Genomic DNA, 6,391 nt, shown 5'->3' on the forward strand with positions numbered 1-6,391 from the left:
TTCCTTTTTTAACTCAACATTTTTTTGACAACATTGTTCTAAAATTCTCTCATTTTACGACTTGTACTGAGGTACTTACTAAGCAGGATTTTCATGGGGTTTCTTTTTTTGCTTGAACTTTACAATTTGAATTTCTGCCATTTCTTTTATTCTGAATGGACCACCATTTTAAACTCGTACTGAGGTACTTACTACGCCCGAACTAGGGTGGCTGTCGCGACGCAAGGAAGATGTTGTGCGGCGGCGTGAGGTGAGACGCCGGCTGCGTACAGAGGATCACGTGGAAGCGCTGCGTAGAGCGTGGTCTAGCGGCACACTGGAGGGAGGACCATGGCGGGGCGGCACGCTCGAGGGAGGGGGTGCGGGGCGGCACGCTGGAGGGAAGGACTACGGGGCTGCGCGCTGGGGGGAAGGGGTGGCGGGGTAAGTTGGGGTCACCGCGGCATGGGTCTGGTCCGGCGGCATCAGGGTGCGTCGGGCGGGGGCGTCGCGCGGCGGGGAGGGAGGAGGTGGCGCGCCGGCGGGGAGGGGGCAGTGCATGGCGGGGGATGGAGGAGGCGGCGCACAGCGGGGGAGGGAGGGTGCGGCGCACAGGCGGGGGAGGCGCACGGCGGGAAGGGAGGGGGCGGCGGACCGGCGGGGAGGGAGGGGCCGGTGCGCGGTGGGGAAGGGAGGGGGCAGAGCGCCGGCGGGGTGGGAGTGGGCGGCGCACTGGAGGAGAAGTTGGGAATCGGGAGGGAGGTGGTGGGTTCGGTCGTCGTCGCTCCTATGTAGGGCCGAAGGGTAACAGAATATTATTTTGTTAATAGTAACAGAATAGCCCTGTCCTATATATATATATAGCCAATGAAGAAAAACGATGGAACCAGTGAAGACTATGCAAAGTTGAAGAATATGAATAATTTGAGGAATCTCAACTTTTGGTGGTGGCGTGATCCACCGTATAAGAATGATGATTTCAGACACCGCGTACAATTATCGTAGGGTTCTGAGAATCAAATTCTTCATTAATTTCTTCACACTAAGAGTGTTATTCTTCATTGATTGAAGAAAAACGTTTCTTCATGTGTTGCACATCTAAGTCATCAATTTTGCATAAGTGTTAGGATGAGTGTCCTTTTCAAAGAACATTCGAAGATTCTAGGATATTTAGCTCACACTGCAACTTGCTAAATCTCTTCTCATCTAAGGGCTTTGTGAATATATCGGCTAGCTGTTCTTCAGTCTTCACATGCTCAATAGAAATGTCGCCCTTCAACACATGATCATGAAGAAAATGATGACGAATCTGAATGTGCTTTGTCTTCGAGTGCTGAACTGGGTTGTGAGCAATCTTGATGGCACTCTCATTGTCACAGAAGAGAGGCACATTCTTCATGTTGACGCCATAGTCCTTGAGAGTTTGCTTCATCCATAGCAATTGGGCAGAGCAAGAACCAGCGGCAATGTACTCAGCTTCAGCAGTAGATAGTGATACGCAGTTCTGTTTCTTCGAGGACCAATAGACCAAAGATCGTCCCAGGAAATGACATGTACCAGATGTTGACTTGCGGTCCACACGATCACCAGCATAGTCAGAGTCAAAATATCCAATGAGATCAAAAGCCGAGCCCTTGGGGTACCATAATCCAAGTGTTGGTGTGTGAGCTAGATATCGAAGAATATGCTTCACAGCCTTATGGTGTGATTCCTTCGGTGTAGCTTGAAATCGGGCACACATGCAAACACTAAGCATTATGCCTGGCCTACATGCACATAAGTACAATAAAGAACCTATCATGGAGCGGTATACCTTATGATCGAAGTCAATACCATTTTCATCAGTGCACAGATGGCCATTTGTGGGCATAGGAATTTTGACGCCTTTGCAATCTTGCATGCCGAATTTCCTCAGTACATCCTTGAGGTATTTCTCCGGAGATATGAATATGCCATTGCGTTGTTGACGAATTTGAAGACCTAAGAAGAATTTCAACTCTCCCATCATAGACATTTGATATTCTTCACTCATCATATAGGCAAATTCATCACTATAACGTTGGTCAGTACAGCCAAAGATAATATCATCAACATATATTTGGCACACAAACAATTCACCATCATAAGATTTAGTGAAAAGGGTAGGGTCGAGTGAACCGGGTTTGAAGCCTTTCGTCATAAGGAATTCCTTCAAAGTATCATACCAAGCCCGTGGGGCCTGCTTGAGGCCATAGAGGGCCTTGTTGAGTCTGAAGACTTTGTCAGGATTCTTTGGATCTTCAAAACCTGGGGGTTGAGCAACATATACTTCTTCCTCAAGCTTACCATTGAGGAATGCACTTTTCACATCCATTTGATATAAAGTGATATCATGATGGTTAGCATAAGCAAGTAATATGCGAATAGCCTCAAGTCTAGCAACAGGTGCAAAAGTTTCATCGAAATCAATTCCTGCAACCTGTGTGTAGCCTTGAGCTACAAGCCGTGCCTTATTCCTCACCACAAGGCCATTTTCATCTTGCTTGTTGCGGTAGATCCACTTTGTGCCGATGATATTGTGCTTGCGAGGATCTGGACCTTTGACCAGTTCCCAGACATTGTTGAGCTCGAACTGATGTAATTCTTCTTGCATGGCCTGAATCCACTCAGGCTCCAGAAATGCTTCATCTACCTTAGTGGGCTCTATAATAGAGACAAAAGCATAGTGCCCACAAAAGTTAGACAAATGTGAAGATTTTGAGCGTGTGAGAGGACCTGGTGCTTTGATGTCATTGATGATCTTTTCAACTTGCACTTCTTTTGCAATGCGAGGATGAGCTAGTTGTCGTTGAAGAATTTGATCAGCGTTTTCTTCAGCACCATTTTCTTCAGCATTTTCTTCAGCACCATTTTCTTCAGGTGCATTAGCTCGACGTTCTTCATGTTCTAGAATGAATTCTTCAGAAGATTCTTCAGTAGGAATGACATCCTCAGTAGCCTTGAACTTGATAGTTTCCTCAGGTGCTGGTTCATCTATCACAGTAGGTAGGTGCTCTCTTTGCGAGCCATTAGTTTCATCGAACCGCACATCTACAGTTTCAACAACTTTGTGAAGAACGTTGTTGAAGACTCTGTAGGTGTGCGAGTCCTTTCCGTAACCAAGCATAAAACCTTCATGTGCTTTCGGTACAAATTTTGAGTTGTGATGAGGATCTCTAATCCAACATTTAGCACCGAAGACTTTGAAATAACTTACATTGGGTTTCTTATCAGTGAGGAGTTCATAGGCAGTCTTTTTGAAGAATTTGTGAAGATATACTCTGTTGATGATGTGGCATGCAGTATCAATTGCCCCAGTCCAGAAACGACGAGGCGTTTTGTATTCATCAAGCATAGTGCGAGCCATCTCAGAAAGAGTCCTGTTATTGCACTCCACGACGCCGTTCTGCTGAGGAGTATAAGGAGCAGATAAGTCATGAGTAATACCAAGTTCATCAAGATAGTCATCAAGACCAGAATTCTTGAACTCAGTGCCATTGTCACTTCTGATGTGCTTGATCTTCACACCAAAGTTGGTTGAAGCCCTCGAGGAAAATCGTTTGAAGACTTCATACACTTCATGTTTGTAAGTAATAAGGTGTACCCATGTGTAGAGAGAATAATCATCAACAATAACAAAGCCATATTGAGATGCTTCATTTGAAATAGCAAAATAATGATTAGGACTAAAGAGATCCATGTGAAGCAATTCAAATGGGCGAGTGGTGGTCATGATAGTCTTCGCTGGATGCTTGGCCTTGGTCATCTTCCCAGCTTCACAGGCTCCGCATAGGTGATCCTTGAGGAATTTGACATTCTCGATGCCAATGACATGCTTCTTCTTTGCAAGCATGTGCAAATTCCTCTTGCCTGCATGACCAAGTCGTCGATGCCAGAGCCAGCCTTTTGAAGCTTTTGCAAGTAAGCACACGGCTGGTTGTGGTCCTGTAGAGAAATCAACAATCTACAGGTCTCCTCTCCTAAAGCCATCGAAGACTTTGGAATTGTCAGCTTCCATAACCACAACACAACGGTACTTGCCAAAGACAACAACCATATCAAGATCACAAAGCATTGAGACAGACATAAGGTTGTATCCTAAGGACTCAACAAGCATGAATTTGTCCATGTGTCGATCTGTTGTAATCGCAACCTTACCTAGACCCAATACCTGACTTTTGCCTTTGTCAGCAAAGATCATATGCTTCAGATGCGACGGAGATAATGGAGCATCCATCAATAGATTCTTGTCACCAGTCATGTGGTTTGTACATCCACTATCGAGGACCCACTCAGTGGCTTTGGCTTGATCATCCTTGGCACCCTTTGCCATGAAGCAGTAGGTGGGAGCGTAATCATCATCCCCTTCATCAGCTTTGCTGGTGAGGTTATTTTCTTCAGTGTTGAAGATAGACATGCTGACGAATGCAGTAGCGAGAGCTAGGCTCGCCACTCCGGATTCGGACACCTCAGATGACTCCTCTTCCTCATTTTCTTCAGATTCAGCCTTAGAGTCTATTTCCTTGCCAATGAATGCCCTGGCCTTCTTGGAGCTGCTCTTCTTGTGATATGAAGGCTTTGAGGATTTTGATGATGAGGATTTTGTGGATTTGTTCTTTTTCTTTGCATCATTAGAACTGTAATCCTTATATTTCTTCTTCTTTGATTCCTTTTCCCATTGAAGAAAATCTTGAATGTAATGTCCAGGCTTCTTGCATTTGTGGCAGAGCCTCCTCTTGTAGTCACTTGATGAGGAATCACTGCTCCTTGAGGGTCTCCCAAAGCGACCACGTCTTGAGAACTTTTGGAACTTCTTCACAAGCAGAGCCAGATCATGGCTTAGTTCTTCAGGATCACCAAGGCTGCTACCAGAGTCTTCATCTTCGAACTCAGATACGGCCTTGGCCTTCAGTGCACGTGTTCTGCCATAGCTTGAACCATAGAGATCTCTCTTTTCAGCAAGTTGGAACTCATGAGTATTTAGCCTTTCGAGAATATCAGCGGGATCAAGTGACTTGTAATCAGCATGTTCTTGTATCATCAATGCCAGAGTGTCAAATGAGGAATCAAGCGATCTCAGCAATTTCTTCACCACCTCATGGTCGGTGATGTCAGTGGCACCAAGTGCTTGAAGCTCATTTGAGATGTCAGTGAGGCGATCGAAGGTTTGTTGAACATTTTCATTGTCGAGTCTTTTGAAGCGGTTGAAGAGATTGCGAAGAACATCAACTCGAGAGTCACGCTGTGTTGAGACTCCTTCATTCACTTTGGACAACATGTCCCAGATAAGCTTCGCTGTCTCCAAAGCACTCACTCTGCCATACTATCCTTTGCTCAGATGGCCACATATGATATTCTTTGCTTGAGAGTCGAGTTGCTTGAATCTCTTCACATCAGCAGCATTCAGAGAAGGTGTGACTGAGGGAACACCATTTTCCACAACATACCAGAAATCGTTATCAATTGCTTCAAGATGCATTCGCATCTTATTCTTCCAGTAGGGGTAGTCCGTTCCATCGAAGGTAGGACACCCAGCAGAGACCTTGATCATACCTGCGGTCGACATAACTAAAACTCCAGGTGGTTAAACCAAAATCACACAGAACAAGGGAGTACCTTGCTCTGATACCAATTGAAAGTGTGTTATATCGACTAGAGGGGGGTGAATAGGCGATTTTTATGAAATTCTTCACTAAGGAATTTGCTGGTGAGGAAATTCCTTAGCAAAGAACTACCAGCAGCGGAATGAGTACTTAAAAGTAAACATAACAGAATACAAGCATAGTCATCATGATGAAATGAAGACAGGCACAGAGTACAGAAGCATAAACACAGGATAACAAAAGATGAAGACAAATAGACTGAAGAAATTGAACTGAGGAAATTGAGAAAGTCTTCAGTCAAAGTCTTCAAACACATATATGAACAAGCACACAACACAGTTATGAGGAAATGAAAGAGTTGAGGAAATAGAACCAGTAAGCTTGGTGAAGACAATGATTTGGTAGACCAGTTCCAACTGTTGTCTCAGTTGTACGTCTGGTTGGAGCGGCCGAGTATTTAAACTCGAGGACACACAGTCCTGGACACCCAGTCCTGAACACGCAGCTCAGGACACCCAGTCCTCACCGTATTCTCCTTGAACTAAGGTCACACAGACCTCGTCCAATCACTCGTGGTAAGTCTTCAGGTGACTTCCAAACCTTCACAAACTTGGTCACTCGGCGATCCACAATTCCTCTTGGATGCTCTAGACCATGACGCCTAACCGTCTGGAAGAAGCACAGTCTTCAAAGGTAACAAGTGTCGGATCCACGCAGGATCAATCTCTTAAGTGATGCTCAATCACTTAGGGTTTGTAGGTGTTTGGGTTTTTGGTTTTTCCTCACTTGAT

Source organism: Triticum urartu, chromosome 6, assembly GCF_003073215.2.
Source record: "Triticum urartu cultivar G1812 chromosome 6, Tu2.1, whole genome shotgun sequence".
In the NCBI taxonomy this organism is placed as follows: domain Eukaryota; kingdom Viridiplantae; phylum Streptophyta; class Magnoliopsida; order Poales; family Poaceae; genus Triticum; species Triticum urartu.